Source organism: Chrysochloris asiatica, unplaced genomic scaffold, assembly GCF_000296735.1.
Source record: "Chrysochloris asiatica unplaced genomic scaffold, ChrAsi1.0 scaffold00566, whole genome shotgun sequence".
NCBI classification, from domain to species: domain Eukaryota; kingdom Metazoa; phylum Chordata; class Mammalia; order Afrosoricida; family Chrysochloridae; genus Chrysochloris; species Chrysochloris asiatica.
The window spans coordinates 142,533-154,622 of NW_006409084.1; the positions used below are offsets into that span (position 1 = coordinate 142,533).

General features: G+C 40.9%; 1 pseudogene; it reads right to left on the bottom strand.

Annotated features, from left to right (window-relative positions):
- Positions 1 to 526: 526 nt before the first annotated feature.
- Positions 527 to 11,997, bottom strand: LOC102813420 (annotated as a pseudogene).
- Positions 11,998 to 12,090: the final 93 nt, after the last annotated feature.

Sequence of the window (12,090 nt, forward strand, 5' to 3'; positions counted from 1 at the left end):
TTAAGAACAGTTAGAAAACAGCCAGAATTTAGAGAAATGGTCCAATTCAGATCATCACTTCATTATGGACAAATAGCTGTGCCTTCCAGAAGACCCATCATGAAACTCAACAAAACAGCAGAGTGAAGGGACATTGAAGTGGTGAAGACTCAGAGGCACTGCAGAATGGCAGTTCCCATGAGCCTCTCACAGCCATAGGGTTACACTAGAACGTCCACACACAAACTGACAACCCAAGACCTGAGGTGTTCAGGTTGTCTTCAAGCTGAAGACACAGGGAGGCACAGGGCCACATAACAAAAATAATTATTCTGGAGAATTATTAATTTCTACTTAAGTTTTGTCATTTTCCCTCACTGCTTCTATGTTGTTATTGTTAAAAAAGGAATAATCTGATATAATTTGATTAACTTGACCTACACATATGGAAGCAGTAGTTTAAGAGAGGGAACAAATCTTTGCAACCAGGATCATTCTCACACCCTCCACACATGAAGAGGACAGGGATGGGCAACTTGGACATTAGCTACTCAGCATAGGGGGGCGGGTTGCTACAAAGGCAAGAAATAACTGGCTTATATGCTTTCAAGAGGGAACCTAGATCCAGAGGGCGTGGAGCAAGATAGACCCTCCAATGAGTAGTATCCAATCTGTCTAGTTGGGGTTGATGAATGGAGATGCAGATAGGTCTCTTTTTTTTTTTTTGCAGATAGGTCTCTTGTGATACAATAGTGAATAATTGTTATCAGGACTGATTGTAAGGGCTGGAAATGTAAAGGTAGATGTTTTGTTGCAAAGGGAGTGGAGTGATTAACTTTACAGTCTAGGAGTGGAGGTCCCTGGAATCATCAATGGAGAAGAGCAGAGAACAGAACCCTATCCAGAGAAACAGTGATGCCAGGGATGAAAGCAGAGACGAATACGTGGGGAGATGGAGCGGCTGGGTACTTTGGACCAAGAGAGGGAGAGGGGCTGTGTGTGGACGAGTGGGGGGCAGGCTTGCAGGGTATACCCTTTGAATGATGGATGACACATGGAGGGTATTGTAACCTGTCCGGAGCCAGCCTCGACACTCTTATTTGGGGGTCCTAGAGGGAGGTATGACGTTGATGAAGAAATGAAGCTCACAGAATCAATGGGTCTTGTTAGATGGTGAATCTTCTCCTCTCACATTTTATTTCTCCTCTTATTTCAGATTATCAAACAGCTTTTATACTACTCTATACCATCAATCTATTATTTATTCTTTTCAAAGTAGTGGTCTAAATCATACATATTAATCATTTCAATATAGAGCATATAAAAATTTTCCTTGTTCCCCTTTACATAGGTAGACAATATATGATTTGTGTAACCAAGCCTCATTGCTCTAAAATGTCACGTTAACCTTAAAACATAATTCTAAATCTTAACTCCTATTTCTACCTTCACCTTTGATTTTCTATAGATTCATTAATCACAACATGTACCTAGACATTATTTGCTATGGTAATTGACAACACAATTGTTCTTATGATTGATTAAACAAGAAAAACAAGAAGCATAAAAAGTTTTGTAGTTAAGAAGAAACAGAATAACTTCCTTAACAACTTCTCTATACAAAACATCTAGTTAAATTTCTGCTTATTATCTATTACTATTCCCTTAGCCCTAAATTGCATTTTTAGCTAATTTTCTAGAGGTCTTGATGTTTCTAACCGAAACTACACAGAATGTTGAGTGTAATTTTAAACTTGAACTGGCAAAAACTTTAGCTGGTTTTTCCTAGTGGTGAAACTTATTGTTAGTGTGAAAAGCATTCTTTAGGACTACACATGATTGAATATGGTGTGAATGTGCAAGTTTCAAATCTCTAATATAGTTCTTACTAAGATTCTACTGAAAACTTTTATTATAAAATCAAGAAAATTAAAAATAAGCTGATTAAAACAAAGAGAAAGAAACTGCAGAGCCCCCACATGAGATCCCTCCTCAGGGCCTTGCCTTCCAAGGGGAGACTCACTATGGCCTTGCTTAACAATGAGCCCTTCATGTTTAGGGTCCTCCGCATGGCCTCTGCCAGTAACCAAGGCAAGGAAATGATATACAGCGGGATCAATGTGAGGCTGATGTCCTCCCATGTAAATTATCACATAATTCACAATAAAGCATTAAAAAATAATCCTTTCAGAGTGTGAGACCCTACCCAGAGAAGCAGTGACAACAGAAATGGAGGCAGAGATGATGAAGTGGAGAGATGGTCCTGCTGGGAACTCTGGACCCAGAAAGGGAGAGGGGCTGTGTGCTTACTTGGGGGCAGGCTTGCAGGGTATACCCTTTGGTTGGTTAATGATGCATGTAGGGGATTGTAACCATGGTAGTTAAACAATATACGATAGGATGAATGTAAAGCTAGTGTTTTCCCATGTAAATTATTACATAATTCACAATAAAACATTAAAAAAAAAAAAATCCTATCCCCATTTCCTTTCACCAGACCCATGTAGATGAAAACTATTTAGTGGGGATTCTAAATTCCCTTGGACACTCTGAATCTAAACTCCCTATTGAAAACATGTGAGCATGTCTTAGAGACCCTCCATTATAGGTAGCTAATGTTTAAGTTGCCTGTCCCTTTCAATGCTCTATACTGAGGGAACAGGCTTGATCCTTGATGTGAAGACCTCAGCCCTCTCAGTTGGTATTTTAAGCTACTATTCATAAATATGGATCAAGTTCATCAAATTGTAGCAATTTACATTTCCTTCCTTTATCAAATTTATCTTGCTCTCACTGACCTCTGATCATAAAGCCATCAAAGGTAGGTCAAATGGGTACTATATGCATGTTTGGGGGCTCTTATGCGTCTCCCTCCACTTCTTAGCAGCTGGACACTTTCACTCTCAGCTCTAGCCCTTCATGGCTAGGCCAGTGTCCATGGGTTCAGGAGTTCCCATGTCTCCCCAAACTTCAGACCAACAGGCCCTTCCTCTTCTCTCTCTCAAGGCTGACAGGAGTCTATGAAACATGGGGAAATTTGGCCCATACCTTCATTGCTGTCTTTCTCCAACTTCTACTTACATACATGCCTGCTTGTGTGGTCCCTTTGAGTTTCAGTCTTGGAGGGGGTTTGTCCTGAAGGGACTTGATTTAGAAGCAAGTTTCTAATTTTCACTATGTCCCAATCATCTAGTTTGTCTGCTTTTGCTTGTGCAATATTCCCAATGTTTCATAATCTATCTGTCTTTATCCCTATTTTTTCATTGATGACTTTTGTAATTGTGGAATTGACATTTAGGTCTTTAATCCATGTTGAGTTGGTTTTTGTGTATGTTGTAAGATAAAGGTCTTGTTTCAATCTTTTTAGTTCTGCCATCACCATCTGTTAGAGAGATGATCTCTATTCCATTCAATGTACTTTGGCCCATTCACAAATATCATTTGGCTGTATGTGGGTGGGCTTATCTCTGAATTCTGTCGTACTGATCTGTGTACCTTTCATTGTACCAGTACCATCCTGTTTTGACAATTGTAGCCATGTAGCAAATTTTGAAATCAGAGACTGAGAGGTCTCCAACTTTCTACATCTTAAGTAGTCTTTTGCTCCTACAGGAACTCTTTCCTTTCTATATAAAGTTTGTATTCATTTTTTCCATCTCTTTAAGGAATGTCATTGGAATATGGATTGGGATCACAATTTATCTGTAGATTTCTTGGATGGTATTGACAATTTTGTGATATTGTCTTCCTATCCAGGAACATGGTATATTCGTCCATTTTTGTCAGTCTCTTTGTTTTCTTATAGTAGTGTTTTGTAGTGTTCTTTGTATAGGTCTATGGTTTCTTGCGTTGTATTTATTCCTAAATTTTTCATTCTTTGAGTGGCTGTTGTAAATGGCATTGCTTTCCTAATTTCCTTTTCAGTGCTGTCATTATTAGTGTAGAGGAACCTGACTGATTTTTCTATGTCCCCATCTCTGCCTCCATCTGTGGTGTCGCTGCTTTTCTGGATAAGGTCTCACATCCCACTTGTTGTGCTCTTCTCCCTTGATAGTCCTAGTTGCTTTGTTTCTGGACTTTAATATTAACTACTCCACCATTTGTGTTACTAAACTTTTACCTTTACAGTTTTGACAGTAACAATTAGTATTGAATCTTAAGAATCTTACCCCCATCTCTTATAAACAGACCCATCTAGACAAGATGAAAACTATTCATTGGGGATGACTCTTTCTTCCCCCACACACTCTTAATCTCATTTTTTAAAAAATATTTTATTGTGAATTATGTGATAGGTTACATGGGAGAACATTAGTTTTATATTCATCCTATAGTATATCATTCCATTGCTATGGTTACAATCCCCTCCATGCATCATCATCCAACCAAAGGGTATACACTGCAAACCTGCCCCTCCCCCCCAATCATCAGCATACAGCCCCTCTCCCTCTCTGTGTCTAAAGTCCCCAACACTTACTTCTCTCCACATCATCATCTCTGCCTCCATCTCAGGCATCACTGCTTCTCTGCCTAGGGTCCTGCTCTCAACTCTTCTCCCTTGATGCTCCCAGGGACCTCCACTCTTAGACTGAAAAGTTTATCACTCCCCTCCTTGCCACAAAACGTCTACCTTTACATTTTCAACCCTCACAAGCAGTCCTGATAAAAATTATTCACTATTGTATCACAAGAGACATATCAGCATTTCATCAGCCCCCACCTAGACATATTAGATACTACTCATTGGAGGTTGTACCCTCCTCCATGCCCTATGAATCTAGCTTCCCTCTTGAAAGCTTGTAAGCCAGTCACTTCTTGCCTTTGTAGCCCCCATTTTGGATAGCCAATGTCCAAGTTGCCCATCCCTGTCTACTCTGTTTATGGCTGGGGTGGGAATGATCCTTGTTTAAGGATTTGTTCCCTCTTTTGAGCTACTGCATCCATAGGTGTAGGTCAAGTTCATCAAATTGTATCAGAGTACGCTTTTTTCCCTCTTCTTTCTTCTTGTGGTTGAGCTCAGATCATCCAGTCATTGAAGCCAGGTCAAGTGGGTATTATCTTCAAGTGTGGGTGTTCTTGTGCAGATGCCTTCTTTTCTTATCTGCTGGATGCTTCACTCTCCGCTCTAAGCCTCTGTGGCTATGTCACTGACTCTGCACCCAAGAAACCCTAGGTCTTGCCACATTGCTGGCCAACCAGGTCTTCACTGGGCTCCCAGAAGTCAATAAACTGTAGGGCTTAGTTTGCTGCTTCATTGCTGTTTTTCCCTCACTTCCCCTTATCGGTGATGAGCATAGTCACCAATCAGAGTGTGTATTGAGTCTTAGTCTTGGAAAGAGGGTTGCACTGAGGGGACCCAACCACTTGCCTTGATGTTTCCTGGGCAAGCAACTTGCTGGTTCTTGTAGTAACAGTCAGTCTGCCTCTTTAAACTATTAAAATATTGTAAGCCAGTCACATTGTACCTTTATCACGCCCTCATTCTAGGTAGCCAATATCTAAGTTGCCCGTCACTATCTTCTCTGTGTACAGAGTAGATAGCATTGATATCTGACGTGAAGGCTACTTCCCTCTATGTTGGTATTTAGAGTTACTACCTCCATAACAACAACAACAACCTCCATAAGTATAGATCAAGTTCATCAAATTATAGTAATTTATCCTCATTTCCTTTATCAACAATTATGTTCTCTTTTATCTTCCTCTAGTTGAGTTCTGTTTATCAAACCATCGAGGCTAGGTCAGATGGGTATTATCTGCAAGTTTTGGTGTTCTTGTGCATCTCCCCTCACTTCATGTCAGCTGGATGCTTCACTCTCAGTTCTAGCCCTCTGTGGCTATTTCCTTATTTATGAGTTCATGTGTCCTCAGGTCTCACCACACTTTGGACCAACCAGCCCTTCCTCTTCTCTCTCTCATCTCCTCATTAACAGGAGTCTATAAAACGTGGTTGAACTCAGCCCATTTCTTCATTGCTGCCTTTCCCCCTCTTCCACTTAACCAGTAGACCAACGTGGTCACCAGCAAGCTTTCACACCTGCTCATATGTTCCCTTTGAGTTGTCTCAGAAGAGGGTTTCTCCTGAAGGAACTTGATTGCTTGCCTTGATGGCTTCCCAGGGACCAGATTGCTTATTCTTGCAGTAGCCAGACTGGTGTTTGTCCTTTCTACTAGGAATGTCTCAGAAGATCCTGGATAGGACTAAGGATTCCACCTACGGTCCTATACACTGAAAAGGTTCCGCCAGAGGCCTGTTTCACTGGTCAAGTTCTAGAATCCCTTTTTAGGTATTCCAATGAGTTATAACCTGAATATGGGCTTACAAGCTTCTGTAATTGTTTCCCGGCATTCTTTTCTATCCCACTCAAGTGTCTATTTTAAAATAGTAAGCAAACAAAACCAATATTTTTAAGAGTCAAACATCTTAGCATTATTTCTCCTCTTTAAACTATGCCTCGATCCCTGCATCATAGAGCCCTGCTGTTCCAAGGTTGAGCAGACATCACTATTTACACCATCACCATAGTTATGTATGCTGGTAAATGCCTTTGTGTCGGTTCCTACCCATAATGAACTTACAACACTCATGAATGTATTTCCTGCAGAATTCCAATTAATACACATAGAATTTATTGAAACACAAAATTTGGAAAACAGCACAGTAATCATAATCACAATTAGTAATTATCAATGGGTAGCATTGTGGAACAGCCGTAAAATATTTAATGAAAAGTAAAACTAATCATGGAATGACAAAATAAGGAACAATGATAAGAATATATCCCTGCAGCTACAATGAAGCTGACATGTTTCTGTGAGAACTTTGCTCATATTAAACGCAATATTTTGAATTTTGCTCACTTCACAGTAGCAGTATGGAAGAAAATCTAAAATTAGACATAAAGAAGTCTCTTATCTATGAATCCTTTTATATACAGTGAGGTGTGAAGCCTGAATAGAGGCTTTCCTACATTCCTTACATTCATAGAGCCTCTCTGCACGCTTGTGTGTACTGTATTGTGAGGCAAATCTGGGCTTTCCCCCACTCTTTAAATACATATGGTTTCTCTCCACTGTGTATTCTCTTATGTGAAAGGAGGGTTAAGTGATGATTCAACATTTTCACATACTTACATTCATAGGGCCTCTAACCACTGTGTATTTTTTTATGTACATTAAGGCCTGAGACTCCTGTAAAGGCTTTTCCACACTCCTTACATTCATAGGGCCTCTCTCCACTGTGGATTCGTCTATGTATAGTAAGGACTGAGGATTTTGTAAAGGCTTTCCCACACACCTTACATTCAAAAGGCTTCTCTCCACTGTGGCTTCTTCTATGTACAGTGAGGCCTGACAAATCCTTATAAGTTTTCCCACATTCTTTACATTCATAGGGTCTCTCTCCACTGTGACTTCTTCTGTGTAATGTGAGGGTTGAGGCTTGGCCAAAGGCTTTCCCACATTCCTTACATTCATAGGGCCTCTCTCCACTGTGAATTCTTCTGTGTACTATGAGGCCTGAGACATTGCCAAAGGCTTTCCCACATTGGTTACATTCATAAGGCTTCTCTCCAGTGTGGATTCGTTTATGTTCAGTCAGACCTGAGGAATCCCTAAAACGTTTCCCACACTCCTTACATTCAAAGGGCCTCTCTCCACTATGAATTTTCATGTGTCTACTGCACTGTGAGGACTGTCTGAAGGCTTTCCCACATTGCTTACATTCATAAGGTTTCCTTCCACTGTGGATTCTTTTATGTACAGTAAGGGTTGAGGAAGACCTAAATTCTTTCCCACACTCCTTACATTCATAAGGCCTTTTTCCACTGTGAATTTTCCTATGTGAAGTGAGGGTTGAGGGAGAAACAAAGAGTTTCCCACACTCCTTATATTCATAGGGCCTCACTCCACTGTGGACAGTTTTATGTCTTGTGAGCCTTGAGGCTTGGCTAAAAGCTTTCCCACATTGATTATATTCATAAAGCCTGTCTCCACTGTGAGTGTGCCTATGTCTACTGTGTTGTGAGGAATACCTTAAGGCTTTCCCACATTCTTTACATTTATAGGGTCTCTCTCCATTGTGGATTATCGTATGTTCAGTCAGACCTGAGGAATCACTAAAAGTTTTCCCACATTCCTCACATTTAGAGAGCTTCTCTCCACTGTGAGTGTTTACATGTTGAGTGAGGGAGGAGGCCTCAGGAATAACTCTCTTATATTCAGAAGGCTCCTCTCTCTCATAAGAGTTATTATGTAAAATGAGAGCTAAAGGAAGAGTATCTACTCTAAAACATTCTTTACATACACACTGATGACCTTCCACAGGTGTCCTAAAGGGTGAGAAACTACAGAAAATTTCCATCCACTCGCTGAATTCACACCGTTCATCGCTGGTGATTGCTGAGACAGGATTCTTGAGCGTTGAGATACAAAGGAAGCCTTTTCCACACATCGTACATTTATGGGTATTTCGTCCATCATGAGTGCTCATAGCAGTAGTCACGTGAGAGGGACACCTGCAGTCTTCCCCACAATCCATCCACTGACAGGTACTGTATCCAGTGTGAGCCATACTACGATTGTTCTCTAAGGAATGATCCAGGAAGGCTTCTCCATACTCACAACATTCAAAAGGATCTACTTCTGTGGGATCTACTTGGTGCACAGCAAAATCAGGAATCGGGCTGGAGGTTTCCACACACTGGCTGCCTTCAGAATGTTTACAGAAGTTGTCGATTGATCCAGTTCTGTTAAAAACAGCATGTGTAAACATAAAATCAATGGTGTCCTCTACAAACCACTCAGTTTTTTTACAAAGAGACAAGGAATAAAATGGCAGTTATCTTGCTGGAAATGTTGTCCCTTTACAGTATTATCAAACATAGTGAACGTGTGTGTCTTTTCCCTGAATTGTCTCATGGTTCATCTAGCACAACTACTATCATTCCCATCAATGTGTAAGACTTTCTGGTCATTGTGTCCAAGGGAAATATGCTTTAAACATTTCAGTGAATGTTTACAATTATGAAAATGTTTTTACATGAAATTTCGCAGGATCTATAGTTTTACCGCCAGGTTTATATACATATATGTATATACATGGGTAGTGGTGAAGGATTAACACTAGACGGCAAGCTAGATTTCAACCACAAAATGGAATGACTTGATGGCACATAACAACAGCAATCCAACAGCTTCTCTTGGAAAGTCAACAAATGGTTGGTAAAAGTAGGAACTGACCAGGCACACACAACACATATGTATCAGTCGGCTTCAGCAATTGAAACCACTGTTACGACTCAGCAATTTCCAACAGAAATATAAGACAAGTTTCCAGAATGCATAGCAAGCAAATATGTTCCCTAACAGAACTTGATTTGATGAAGAAAGAATCACTGGTACTGCATTCAAAGATGGTGAGCACACCACCAATATGAAAATGTCGCTCTACACACTCCTGCAATTCTGCAACAATCCAAACACCTACATGGATACCAAGAGCCTTACATCTGAGACTGGATCTCTTGAAGGACTGTGGAGATCCACAAACTTTTAGACTTGCGAAGCCTGCCTCCATATCTGAATGGCACAGTACTGACAGGCTCTTCATTGACTCACAATTCAAAACGTAAAACATTTCACAATTGGGAAACACATATGCAACCTTCTTTTGTCCAGCAATTACTGAATAAAAAATGTTCACAGATTATGGAATTGAAGATCATGAAGTTTTCCATGAAGTTGTTGTAGTCCTCTCATTTAAGTGTATTTTGATATTATGACACAGAATGAGATTTTCTGAAGCACTACTTCCTGTTGTTTGACTTGACACTCACCTCAAATGTCTCTTGTGGTTGTCAAGGTGATCCTTCCAGCCATGTGATTCCATGATTTTACCTGACATGCATAACAATGTGTTACTCTTCAGAAATTTCAACATTATATGCTCACTGGTTAACTTTTCTCCATCATTAAGGCTTCCAGTTATTGATCCAACCATTCAGGTTAAATTACATAATAAGAAACAGGAATTATTATAAGAAACAGGAATTATTATAAGTACCTAGAAATAAAGACTCAGCCACATTTTGCTATTCCAGCATTTTGACAACTGTTAAAAGGCAATTTACTAAGAAATACTTACATGAGGATGGGGAACAGTAACATACACAGGTTATCATTAGGAGAGCTAAGTAGAAAGAAGTTAGACATAACACACATGTAATATTACACAGGGAAAGGGTCTCCATGACCACAGCTGTGACAGGACAGCTAAAAGCAAACAAGTAAATTCAGGCATCAGTGAAGTTTTGTATGTAAGCCAAAATAAACATTTTGAAGCTGAATGATTCTCTTCATTCAATGATGGGCTTAATATTTCGTTTCCTTGGGCTTCTGACACATGGGCCTCAGTGACTCTATATCCACTGTCCTCAGATTTTTCCTTACATTCTCGGAGAAAAAAATGGGTAGAGCCATGATGGAGCTCAGGAGTCAGGGCGTGATATTGTAGGATAAATTCCCCAGTCGCCCCTAGGAAACCCTACACAGGGTCCCTAAGTGTTAGAACCGACATGACGGCAGTTCACAACACCATGGAGCTCATGGAGAAATGTACATTGTGAGGAAGACCGTGATGACCAATGAAAGTGTCCTTGTCACACAGACAGTCCTCTGTTCTCCAGGGCCTCTGAAGATTGACAGGTGTGAGTTTATCTGCAGCAAAATCATGACGTCAAAGTTGTTATAAACCCAATAAAACTCTTAGAAAGGCACACACATGACAAGTCTCTCAAGCATGAAAGTGTCCCCTAAAGTCAATGCAATGCTGATGGCACTTAAAGAAGACCTAGACTTTTACTCAAAAAGAGAGAACTGAAAGCTCAGTTTAGTGTATAAGCTTTGTATTTGGGGAATTCCGGATACGTGAGATGCATATAATAGGAGACCATGCCTTTTATTTAACATGATTTTCCAATTGCTCATCCCATATAATCAAGCACAGTTGATGAGTAAAATATTTTTGGTTACAAAAGGAATTTTTTAAAAATAAAAAGAAAATGCCATTCATACCAACTGAAGCCAGGTTTCTCAAGGTTTCCATCATCACGTTTCTGTAGAGTTTTCTCTGAGCTGGATCCAGCAAATCCCACTCTTCACTGGTGAAGACCACAGCCACATCTTCAATCATCACTGTTCCCTAAAACATCCCACACATTTTACATCAGCAAAGCAGCACTTAATGCCAAGGTGCCTAAGAACAAAAGGTGAGGCTGCCATTCCTGGGACACTGAGAATCCACAGGTACATAACACCAGGTTCTGTGCTCTCCCAAAAGCTGCTCTAGGGAACACGGATTGAATTCATCCCTTCACTGAACCCATTCACTTCCTCAATGATAGCACCTTGTCTCAAAAACTCCCAACACCCTGTAATAGTCTCTCCACAATTTTACTGTGAACAACAGCAGTCTATCCCTCCCTGTGTATGGTCTAGAAAATACATCAGAAATGCAAGAAACGCTCTTGCTCATATCATCATACCTGTTAACAAACCATTACATCGCCTTCCACAGATCAACAAACCCTCCATGGGCAGGAAGCACTAGGTGGAGGAGTGGAGGCCCTAACAACTCGAGAGTGTAGAAAGTCAGTTCTTCAGCACAGAGCTGACCCCACAATGATTCACTCCCGATTTCCCCACTACCACCCACGTCCTAGTGAATTTGGACTCGTAACAACCTTGTATTTCCATGTACCACCGAGTGGAGTGGGTCCCACTCATAGCAATCTTCCATAGGGTTTCCTACGAGCGGCTGGTGGGCTTGAACCGCAAACCCTGGGGACAGCCATGGAGTGCAAATCCCAAGACGCCTATGGCACTCACCATTCCCGTGTTCACCTTCGGGAAGTCTAACAGCAGGTCCCCGACAGGATGCAGAGCTCCGCGGATTGAGGACGAGGGATGAAAGTGGACACGGAGCTCGGGGCACGTTGGGAACAGATGCACAGTGGCCATCCGCACCTCCAATCCCGGTCCTTTGTAGAGCTGAGTCACCGACTGGACTCCTCTCCCTGCTCCACGTGTGAGACCGGAAATTGAAGGAATATG